Source organism: Sphaerodactylus townsendi, linkage group LG04 (genome assembly GCF_021028975.2).
Source record: "Sphaerodactylus townsendi isolate TG3544 linkage group LG04, MPM_Stown_v2.3, whole genome shotgun sequence".
NCBI lineage: Eukaryota > Metazoa > Chordata > Lepidosauria > Squamata > Sphaerodactylidae > Sphaerodactylus > Sphaerodactylus townsendi.
The window spans coordinates 45302286-45314489 of NC_059428.1; the positions used below are offsets into that span (position 1 = coordinate 45302286).

The window sequence follows — 12204 nt, forward strand, 5'->3', positions numbered from 1 at the left end:
ATGGGTGTATGTGTTTCACTTCCACTTGAGTTATTGCCTACATACTGTTTTCACTGCTCATATCTGGCCATCTGAGCGAACATTCTAAGGGTGACAGTTACACACAGGCAGCTTCATGGCCTGGTGCGCCAGGAAAAATATGTTTTACCTGGCTCAGGTGTGTTGTCTGACAGCAGGAAGTATGTAAGAACACAGTCAGGGGAATGAGTAAGTGTCTGTGAAATTTTCAGAGCGTTAGGGCGAGCAGGTGCAGGGTTATTCTCAAAGCAACAAATGCAGGGTTCCATTTTTATATGTATAGATGTACAAAATTCATATAGACATTCACTCATGGAAAACATTGGTGTATGATTATCTTTGCTCTATCATATTAATAGGCTTGGACAGGGTGTTTTTTAAAAAAATAAAAGTCAGATTTTTAAATTTAAATAATTTTGTAAATAAAATGCTTTTAAAGGAAAGTCTTTCTAAAGATAGTTTTCTGTTAAGATACGTTAATAGTCCACATAATTAGTTTATAATTATGTAGCATAATTTTTATAAATATGTTTTAAAAATAACACTGTGCTATTTAAAACATTTTTACGCAGCATTACTATCTGATCAGGGTCTCTAAGGCAGCAAACATAAAAAACAAACAATAGAAAAAAATTAAAATGATAACATAATAAAAACGTAAACACCAGGAACAGAGCGAAGGATCAGTAGCCATTATTGTGGGCCACTGGGAAGCCTCTGTGTGGGAGCAGCTGGCTAGCCCATTTGATCGGACTGTCATCTAGAAGATGACCTGTATTCAATAGTCACATTCAACATTCAAATCAACCTTGGTGGAGCAGATGGCATCTGAGGAAATCAGACTAAATTTCTATTCTGGGATTGTCTAGTTTTAGAGCGAAAAAAAGTGATATTGGAAAACAGAACAAAACAAATAGGTTACATAGATGTATAAGTTTTCTTGTTTCTTTCATTACCTTAATCATGTCAGTCATTTGTTTATATGAATTCAGATGTCACCTTATCATAAAGATTCAAGGCAAAAACACAAGGATGCAGGGGCTAGAGAGTTGAGTTGGCACAGATTTGTCATTCCCAACTCATGTGTTGTGTGAAGCTGTCTTAAATCAGAACCTCAAGAGCAATGTGAGATGATCAAAGATGCATAATTCTGCATTTGAGCTATTAAAAGACACTGACAACACAGACATAATACACTAGTTCTCAGCTGGAACTGGCTTGTTTCCATGTGCAGTTCATGTTGTTGCGTTTGCTGTTTTGTGAAGACTTGAATGCAGGACTGTCTGTAATCTCAGGACCCATGACTCCATTGCTGTTTTGTGAAGACTTGAATGCAGGACTGTCTGTAATCTCAGGACCCATGACTCCATTGCTGCTAGCTGAAATTCATGTATTTCAGTAGGCAGGACAAGTTTCAAGTAATAACAGTAGCAGTGCCCTGATTCAAAAGTCCATGTCACACGTTGTGGCTCTTGTGGTTTGTCAGGAAATTGTGAAGTGATTTTTCTTATCCCTGAATCCCTTCATTGCGGATGGGGTGGTCTACAAATCCAAACAATAAATAAAATAAATAAATATCTTCTTATCTGTCAGACTTCCTGTTTTGTCCTTTGTGTACATCTTGAACATCAATCCCTCTTCTATTGATGTAGGAGTAAACAGTGAGGCTGTGCTGTAGTTACTTCCTGAAGCAATCATTTATGGCAGGTGTTTCTGTCATCTAGTGAATCCTGACATTTTGGCAATGGTACAGACTGCTAACTGCTTCCTTAACTAGGACCTTAAGATGCCTTCATTGGTAACCCTGGCTTTGGTTCTTCCCACACACTCTTCAGCACCAGCAGCCAAGCAATTTAAAACTTGTCAAATTGTTCTTCAAACCACCTACACTGCTTTCTGAGGAACAGTATTCTAACCCTTTAAGAACAACTATTTCAGTTTTATATTACTTTTACGAAGTAAGAAAAGTGTGTGCTATTCTGATTAGACTAAAGCAACAAGATAGAGGTATGTGCAGTGGTGGGATCCAAAAAATTTAGTAACGGGTTCCCATGGTGGTGGGATTCAAACAGTGGTGTAGCGCCAATGGGGCTGGGCGGGGCATTCCAGGGGCGTGGCCTGGCATTCCAGGGGCGGGGCATTCCTGGGCAGGGCTGTGGCAAGGATGCAGGGCACGTGCACTCCAGGTGCAGTTCGCTTTAAGGAGTCCCCAAACAGCTAACAAATGCCCCTCCTTTCCTCTCCCCACAACAAACACCTTGTGGGGCAGCAGGTGGGGCAGAGAAAGTGGGAACTCAAACTCAGCTCTCCAGATTACAGCCCAGCCCCACAGCAAAAGTTAAGAAGCCAGGTTTAACAAGATTTTAGGGATAGAAGTGCAGTTTGGATTTGCACATTACCTTTAAGGAGTCTCCAAACAGCTAACAAATGCCCCCCTTTTCCCCTCCCCACAACAAACACCTTATGGGGCAACAGGTGGGACAGAGAAAGTGGCGAATCAAACTCAGCTCTCCAGATTACAGCCCAGCCAACGAACGCGCACCCCCTTTTCTCTCCCCACAACAAACACCTTGCAGGTGGGGCAGAGATTGCCTCCCTAGCTGGCCTATGCAGTTCTCCTGTGCTGGCCGGCGCCCGTCTGCTGGGGAGAAGGCTTGAGACTGAAAGCAATGGCAACGACTTAATGGAGAATAAGGCACTGCACTCTGGGTGAAAGGGAGGGGAGGGAGAGCTCCCCAGTCCTCATCCTGGGAGCACAGTGGTATTTCTCCCCCACCATATGGACACTCAGGGCCACTGTAGAGAGTGGGTGGGGCTATGTCAGGCCTCCTTAATTCTTGCAGCAGCCAGCTTCCTCAATTCCGGGCTTGCTGGGGCTTGCAAAATCAGTCTGTGTGGGGGGACATTTTGGTGCCTCCCACGTGACTGCAATGGATGCGCCCAGGGACATGGGGTACCCCTTGTCCCTAGGCAAATATGCCACTGCCTCTGAGTGGACCCAATTAGTAACCCCCTCTCGGCACACACAAATAATTAGTAACCCACTCTCGGGAACCTGAGAGAACCGGCTGGATCCCACCTCTGGGTATGTGTAATTTTGAAGCAGTATAGGATTGCATCCAGCAAACCATAGGCAAAGATTGCAAGTCTTTCCTTCATTCTCTTCCCCATCCCCCAACAGCAACCATTTCTAGGCCCAGGAAAGTTCACTCCCATTGTTACAACCTAATAGTTACACAGGTCAGGAGATTACAGTGAGAAGGAGAATTCTCCTACCGTAGGTGCCCCATTAGAAGGAGGCATCAGTCTAGGTATTTAGACATAACTTATAATAGATTTATTAATTTTTTTAACAAAAATTTTATCTTCCCTTCCTGCCCTCTCAATGGCCACCAAGGCAGGTAACAAATGAAAATGTACACAATAAAATCAAGTTTTTAAACCATTAAAACCACCCTCCAAAAATTCTATAGTACAATTAAAACCAGACATAAAATACATATAAAACAAAAACAACAATTAAAAACATTGGGAAGGAAGCAGGGACCAACAAAAGAAAGAAGCCTTTTTTTGTTTGTTTTAAAAGTTTTATTAGTTAAAATTTTAGCACACCATTACAGTGACACAAATATCATCATCAACAAATAAACAACACAAAAGCAAAGACAGTAAACAATATCAAATGTTATATCCCATCCTTAACCTTCCCTAGTGCCCTCCACCCGCTTTATACAAGATAGTAGTAAATATGTTTATGCATACTCAACTTTACTTCATTTATCTATTATTTCCATTTTTAACTTCTATATTCATTTTTCCATTAATTATTTCTTCTATAATCTACAAATACAAAATATATCCAAATAATGGTATTTCTCATTTAACACTCTTGTATTATGTTAGCTAATATGTAATTTTCCCTTCTATCTTTTAACTATTTACCCTATCTTGTTGTTACAGACTTATATACTCAAATTCAACGTAACATCCATAGTTCTCAATATATAATTCTCAACTAAGGTAAGTATTTATTTTCAGTTTTAATGATTCTTCCTAATTTTATACAATTATACATTAATTATTAACCTAACTGAAAAACATTATCTAGTAATACAGTGTTTTGTTGTTCCCCTTCTACATATTGTATGTAACATCTCCAAGTCTTTTGAAATTTAGACCATGGTAGTTCTTTAATTCTATTGGAAATCTTATCTAGTCGGAAGTATTCTGTCAGTTTTTGGAAAAGAAAGAAGTCTTGATGTGCTGGAAGAAAATGATAACAGAAGGCGGCACACATCTCTCGGGAGAGAGCTCCACAGTTTTGGTGCCATGGCCAAAAAGGTCCATTCCTGTGTTGCCATTAGCCTAATCTCAAAAGTTGGGACACCTGAAGCATGGCCTCTGATGATGGCCATAGTGTCCAGGTAAGTAATGAATAGCTTGAGCAGCACACTGTGTCAGGTAGCGCACCTGACATCAAACGGGGCTCTGGTTCTGCAATGATAATGTGCTCCCTTGCATCACGGCTTCCTGTCGTCTTTGTGCTTTGTAACCTATAGTATGTAGATTGAGCCAAGCGCCAGTGGGACTGATAGCCCTTCCTGTCAGCTTGAGAACAATCGCCTGATTCCTGTTTGGTAATGCTTTGCTTTGATGTTTCTGAGGACAGAAGAAAGGGGGGCCCTTTGAGGCATTAAAAGGGGTGCTAGAAGTGCGAGTGTTTAGAACTGGCTTTTTCTAGGGCTACACTGCTGTCTGACAATATAAGACTTCTGATTGTAATCACTGAGTCTGGTATTGGTCCAGATCTGGGGCTTGCCACACTAAACCATTCTGACTCTTATAAATCTGAGTCATGTGACAAATGCACAGGAAGAAGCACGCCCAGTGGTGGGAAGTTCATCGTCCCAATATTCCAACCAGTCCCCAGTCTGGCCTCACCCCACCCCAAGCACCAACCGAGGGTGCCTGTGGCAGCAATGCTTTGCTGCCTGGTGCTTGCTGCTCCTGGAAAGGAGGGGCGGATGGCTTCCTATAGCAAGAGCTGCTGGGAAGTGAAGTCCTTGCCCTCTCCAAGAAGCTGGAATCTGGGTCCTCCCAGATGGCTGAGGACTACACTTCCCATCAGCCCTCACTTTTTCTGGATCCTGGGGAACATGCTGCTCTATTATATAGTAAGATTCTCCATGACAGCAGATTTCTTAAATCATATAAATGCAGTATTGTGGACAAGCTATTCTCATCATTTTGTGAATGCAGTCCTACATCTGATATAGAGGAGGGCCAAGTCAGCAAAGAGATAGAAAGATACCTATCATCAATCCACGGAAGTTGCTACAAAAACTTGTGACAAAAAAAGCAAGGTGCCTGTTCCAGAATACTGGTGGAGCACATTTGAGATATCCTGTGCATCTTTCCTTATAACAGCAAATGAAAGACAACCCAACATTTGTAGGTTTATAAACATAATACTGGCTTTTGTAGGAGGAAAATTAGTTTTGCATAGAAAAATCTCCAATCAGTGGATGTATTTTCCATCAGAGAACTGACAACATCCGTCCCCCCCTTTTTCTGAGAGCCTGATAAAGCTGTTAGAGTTGATCCTTGGCTGTTTTGCACCATACTGGGTAGCTTCATGAACTGCAGCCAAGAGCTATTTTCCTACCTGGTGAAAAAAAGAAAAAAACAAAGCCTGTCACATCAGCTTTTCATACTGAAACAATTCAGCAAATTTTCTAATCTACCTTAGAAAGCACTGCTGCAGGCTTGCTCGTGATCGTTTGTAAAACAGAGTATCACACAAACAACTGTCACTTTTTTTAAAAAGCAAGATTGTATTCTGTATAAGATACTGAGCCCACAATTTTTTTTATTTCTTGAGGAATGTCTCAAAGTGGCTAGACATCCACACTGGAAGAATGTAAGTGGAGGGTATCATTCTGTTCTTAACACCTTGAGCTAGAGGGCAGTAGCCAGCCTTCCTATCTAAGGGGGGCTTCCTATCCAAATGGAACGTCAAAGAAATGCATGGAGAACTGGTGATTTTTCAATAATAACTTATACAATCCTGTTGTCAAGCTGAAGTGTCTATGAGTAGTTTAGTCATGAATTCACAACACAATACACCTTCAGGTACCCCTGACCACTTTTGTCACACTTAAGCACCCTTAGAAATAATTGTCTAAGGGATGGGATGTTGCAATGACAAACTTCCCACCAATGAGCACACAGGACTGCACACTCAGTGGTTCATTGTCCCAACATTCCAACCACTTCCCAGCCAGGCCTCACCCTACCCCAAACACCAGCCCGGGGTGCTCAGGGCAGTAATGCTTTGGTGTTCCTGGAAATAGCCCCCCTCTGCATGGTCTCCCCCCCACCTCCCATTCTCTTGCCTGCCCCCCCACCCCAAACACCAATCCATGCCTGCCATCCTGCTGGCCCCATAAATATCTTCCATTTCCCTGCATGACTCCTCTGCCCCAAACACAAACCTGGGCCCACTGGCCAGTGGCACTTTGCTGCCCACTGCCCTGCTGCCCTGGAAACACCTCCCCTCCCTCTGCCTGGTCTTCCCCCGCCCCTTCCATTCTCCTGCCTGGCTTTCCTCCACCTCAAACACAAATTTGGACCATGGCCTTCAATTTGCAAGACTTGAGCAAGGCTGTTATTGATTGGATTTTTAAAAGTTAATTTATTTACAGGGTTGCTACAAGTTGGACGTGATTTGAGGGCATTTAACACACACCATACACACCATACGCCTTACGCGGTCTGGGGCCTCCATACCTGCGGGACCGTCTTACCCCATACGTCCCAAATCGGTCTCTGCGCTCGGCAGAGGCCAATTTACTGGTGATCCCTGGCCCCTCAATGATGCGGCTAGCCTCCACCCGGGCCAGAGCCTTTACAGCTCTGGCCCCGGCCTGGTGGAAAGCTCTCCCTCCAGCTGTCCGGGCCCTGCGGGATCTTAATGAGTTCCACAGGGCCTGTAAGACCGAGCTGTTCCGCCGGGCCTTTGGGGAGGCCGGCTGCTGATGGGCCCCCCACAGAACATCAGTGGGTCCTGCTGTCCCCCTCCCCCCTTTTTGTTTTAGGGAACTTGATAGTAGGCGCCATCTTTATGCTGATTTTTATAATGCTGCGTTTTAATAGGATGGGGTTATTTATATAGAGTTAAAAATTACCTAATATTTATTGGATTTTAGCTTTGATTTATGTGCTCTATTCTGTTTTGTTCACCGCCCTGAGCCCTTCAGGGGAAGGCGGTATAGAAATATAACCAATAAATAAATAAATAATAGTGTACTTTGTTTTTGCATTCCTTGAAGGCTTTCCCTTTTGTTTTCTCTTTAATATAGAGTTGATTATTTGATTCCCTTTATGTTTCTCTTGGTAGGCTGAACTCTTTTGGAGCAGCAGCACTGGCAAAGGCAGGCGGAGTTGCATTGCTTGTCAGCAGTTTATATCACAGACACCATCCCTTGACTTCCTGTGACTTTCAGGTAGCTCCATTGCATGCAGCCTGGGCAATTTCTCTGGACACACTAGCACCCTAGGGAATATTGCATTTTTCAGGCTGAATAATGAGAAAATGCACTATTCCTTGCACAAAAAAACAGCCTAAGGGAAGACACTGGGATGTTTATCAGCAAAATCTAAAAAACTGCACTTTTTATTGACTAGGTTGGGATCTTTCATATTGCTGCTCATTTGAAACTTTTATTGAGCCTCTAGATGGCAATATGACTCTGCCTAATATAAAACCATAAGGTAAAAGACGTATTGTTTTAAAATGTTCCCTTCCCCAGACGATTTAGGAATCAAAAGCATTCAATGATATGCCTGCACTTCCTTATATATTGTCACCTATCAGCGAAGTTCTCCAATAACTTTATCAATAGCTTGTAAATAAGTTTTTTTTGTCATGATACTAGTGAATAATAGTATAACCACAGAAGTGCAAATAAAGAAGCAATTCAGCTCAAAGAGCAGTGCAAAAATGTGACTCGTGTGTTATTTTCAATCACAGAAATGTTGGTCTATGCTAAGCAGTGGAACTCATAATCCTAATTTAATTTATGCACTGTAATTATTACCGTAAGTTCTTAGGAATAGAAGGAATAGAAGGAATAGAAGACCTTTCCCCCCTAATTTCAGGTGGTTTCTTAACATTATGTTTTCATTTGCAGCAATGTTCTCCTCCTGACTTGATTTGTTGTGCTAGGCAGCGACCTGTGTTTTAGAAAGCAATTCCTTTGTGAGGAGCCTTGGCAAAATGGCAGAGCATCTACTGGCTGTTGTGGGGTTTCCAGGCTATTTTGTTGCGGTTTGGTCTTTTTTGCTGCTAACGTTTTGCCCGCATCTATGGCTGGCATCTTCAAAGAGATATCATGATAAGATGCCACAACAGCCAGCTTGATTCCAGCTGTGAAAGCCTTTGACAATATGCAGAGCATCTACTTTGCATACAGAGGGTCACAGGTTCAATGCCCAGTATCTCCAGCTAAAAGGATCAGAGGTCATAGTCAGTGTGAAAGACCCTAAGATCTTGGAGCTGCTGCCTGAAAGACTATCCAGAACTGATTTTGACAGACGCCCTGATCTAGCTCAGTATAAGGCAGGTTCATGTGATCCACTAAACACTACATCCTAAGTGGAGTCTCCCCTAGAAACATACATGAGAAAACTTCAAGGAGGCTATGTAAGTAAGAAATCTTAAGGTTGTTTGTGACTGTAGGAACCATCCTAATGATCTCCTCCTCCTTCTCAGTCTGGCTTTAACTTCAGGGAGCAGATTCCGAAAGGGGGCATACTTTCCTGCCTCCACTGTCCATTCCTATGGGTCGTTTAAAAACTAGGTCCAGTCTAGATCAGGAGGATTTCAGTTTAATTTTGATTTTAAGTGAAATAGTAAATCATTCCGCTTAGCACACAGTAAGTATTTTAAATTAATATTGAGACAAAATAGGGAAGAAATAGCATTTAGAACATGAATGGAAAGTTTCTTCCCTTGCATTCATGTAAACCATCAATATTAAATAACAGTCTGCAGAATAATAAAGACTTCTGTGTCCTATATGTGGATTGCCAATGGGTTCTCAGGAGACATCTGAAAATTTTTCCTTCCTCTTTTAATTTCAGGGAAAGGGACTAATTTAGGTTAAAGGCCATGGCATTCGAAAAGGTATTGTAAATCCACTTCTCAGAACTTTCTTTCTTTCTTTCTTTCTTTCTTTCTTTCTTTCTTTCTTTCTTTCTTTCTTTCTTTCTTTCTTTCTTTCTTTCTTTCTTTCTTTCTTTCTTTCTTTCTTTCTTTCTTTCTTTCTTTCTTTCGCACTCCCTGGCAGGAAAAATGATAAAGTTTCAACTACTCCAAACATTAAGCTTCTGTTTGAAAGAGAAGTCTTTTTTTAAATGGCCTGTTGTCACTCATACCTCTTCCCAGTCAGAGTAAGTAAGTAAAATGACATGAGGAGAAGGCTTTTAAAAATTTTATGGCTTTTATTTTAAGGCTTTAAAAATTTTTTAATTCTGCCCCCAGATGTGGCTGCAATGTTAAAGAAAACAATGTGCAATGCAATCACAGATTTTCTTTATAACTATTGCCTTTATAGATTTCCCAACTATCCCTTTAATATAGTATTGATGGGATATTATTTACATTGGATATTACATTGGACAATACATTGGATATTATTTACTATGTCATTTATTTCTATTTCATGAAAATTTTCAGCTTTCCATTTCCTCTCAGAAAACTTCTATTAAAGGGACATTTTTCTCCAAGCCTGTCAGGAACCCTAACTTAGAAGGTGCTTAAGATGTCAATGAATGTGTAATTTACCAAGGCCCCTTCTGCACACGCAAAATAATGTGTTTTCAAACCACTTTCACAACTGTTTGCAAGTGGATTTTGCTATTCTGCACAGCTTCAAAGAGCACTGAAAGCAGTTTGAAAGTGCATTATTTTGCATGTGCGGAATGAGCCCAAGTCTCATTGATTTCAACAGAATTTAAAAATTAATTAAATGTAACTAAAAAGTAATTGGTCCAAGGATACAAATAATATATTGTAGATGCATCTTTTTTATTCCTACCAATGCCTGTAGCATTTACTCCCCCAACATATTTAAAATGGACAAACTTCTCACATTCATAAAAAGTTAGGAATTAATTTGCCTGATAGGTTAAAATGAGTGTGGTGGGTTTAGGTCTGATTCATTCATTCTCTGATACTGGTGTTGTTTAATGCCAGGTCCATAAATTACAAGACCTGTTCTTTACAGGATTACCCGATAGCGTACAAAACGGACTAGCATGCGTGACCAAGACCTGAGTTAGGGTGAAACTGTCTCCTTAAAAGACTTCAACCCACCAGGTTTCTTGGTCCTCCAACAGTCACAAAGAAAGGGCCTGGGGCAATACTTGTCCCAGAGACTTTCTCTTTCAGGGAGTCTTCCAGATTAAAGATCTCTGGCATTGATTGTGTTGGTCTGGTGTGGGACACTGTAGAAAGTTTGGCTGTTTGCTGGTGTTCTGGTGTTGGCAGACAGCCTGTGGATCTGCTGGAGGTCATCTCAGATTGGTCATCTAACCAAGTAGGCCACATGCTAGATTTTATCTTTGAGATGGGGGGGTTAATGTGGTTCCAACCTCTATAGATAGAGTGCTGTGCTTGGATCACATTGCTATGAGAGTTTGAGTGGATATCAATGGCTCCTTCTGCTTAGACAGTGGGCTTATGCCCACCTATGGAGACTTATGGATCCAACAGGTATCTGGAATGCTCTGTGGGGTCTGATGCCTACCAGTGGGTGCCTTGATGAACTGGTGGATGACTGGAATGCCCAGCTGTCTGAAGTCATTGAGGCGATCACTCCCCAGCATCACTTCACTCCCATACAAATTCCGCCCTCCTGGTATACCAATGATGAAATCGGAACGAAGACAACTACAGAGAGTTTGGCAAGGAACTCATGACAGAGCTACAAGAGCATCTTATAGGACATTTATGAAATTCTATGATGGCAGTCAGTGAAGGAACTGGAGGCCCCTTGGCCATCTTCTTTTGTTTCAGCCTGCTCTCCAAAGCTGATGTGGACAGGGTATTAGCAGCAGTGAGACCTACCACCTGTCCTCTTGAAATCAGCCTGCAAGTTTGTAATTTCCTGGATTATCTTTAAAAAAAAATAGAAATCAAATTTGTTATGTTGGATATCTTTTGATTTTTCTAATAAGGCAGATGATTTTACATATTTTAGTAAATAATTTAGGAACTCTACATTCAATTATTTAGGAATTCTTGAATTTTTATTTCTTATTTTGTTAAGTAATTTTGACACAACTTTCATTTTGGAAGTAAATCTTTTACACCTCCGAATGTGCCTTAGATACTGCTGTTTAGCCATACTGTTCATGTTTTTGAACTTGTTTATAAGCTTTCCACAGTATAATATAAAATTAATCTGATCTTCTACTGTTAGAATTGCCCAACGTGGAGCAAATTAACACAAGCTTAATAAAATATTATTTACCAGATAATGTTATTTACCTGAATGCCATGAAAAGCTTCATCCTCTGGTTAATGATATCCCATTAAAGCTTTTTTTGAAGTGACAGGACATTTTTCTTCTGGAGAATCCTGTTTGCTATACTGGATTAAGTAATCTATGTAGTTACAATACTACACAGAGTTCAGTTACTTAAATTCCATTGAGTTCAAGAGGATTAAGGCAACCTTGCAGTGCAGGATTATAGCTAAAGCTCCCTGAAAAATTGTGGTATCTCTGACTGAACATATCCTTTTTAACTAATTACCTTGCTTTTTATTAGGGAAGTCTAAAACTCCAGCTTCTGACTAGGATGGAAACATATTGGATAAAACCTGCAGCTTGCTATTCTGTTCTCTGTCAGCTGAGGCTTAGCAAAGGGACTTTTTGACTTTTTGGTGGCACTAAGGGTGTGAAATGCTCTCTCTCAGGACAATCACTATTAGTGCAGATGTCTAAGTATTTTGCTTTCTCTCTTTGTGTTGGTATGTTTCTGTGAGGATTTTAATTAGGATCTTTTGACTCTATGGCCGTTTCTGCATGGCCAGAGCGGCGAGGCTGCATCGGCATGGTTCATGCTAATGCAAGCCCTGGGGCCATTCACGCGAACAGCCCTGCTGGCTGCGCAACTGGC

General features: G+C 41.2%; 1 protein-coding gene across 3 annotated transcripts in view; it reads left to right on the forward strand.

Annotated features, from left to right (window-relative positions):
• Window positions 1-12204, forward strand: part of LOC125431614 (T-cell receptor-associated transmembrane adapter 1) — a 54116-nt gene that overhangs the window by 14133 nt on the left and 27779 nt on the right. The window contains exons 2-4 of one of the 3 annotated variants that reach the window (XM_048494583.1): window positions 3979-4038; window positions 5900-5938; window positions 7418-7523. The gene's annotated coding sequence lies outside the window, so the exon portion shown is untranslated. The remainder of the gene's footprint in view (window positions 1-3978; window positions 4039-5899; window positions 5939-7417; window positions 7524-12204) is intronic. The other 2 variants (XM_048494584.1, XM_048494585.1) reach the window with 2 other exon arrangements.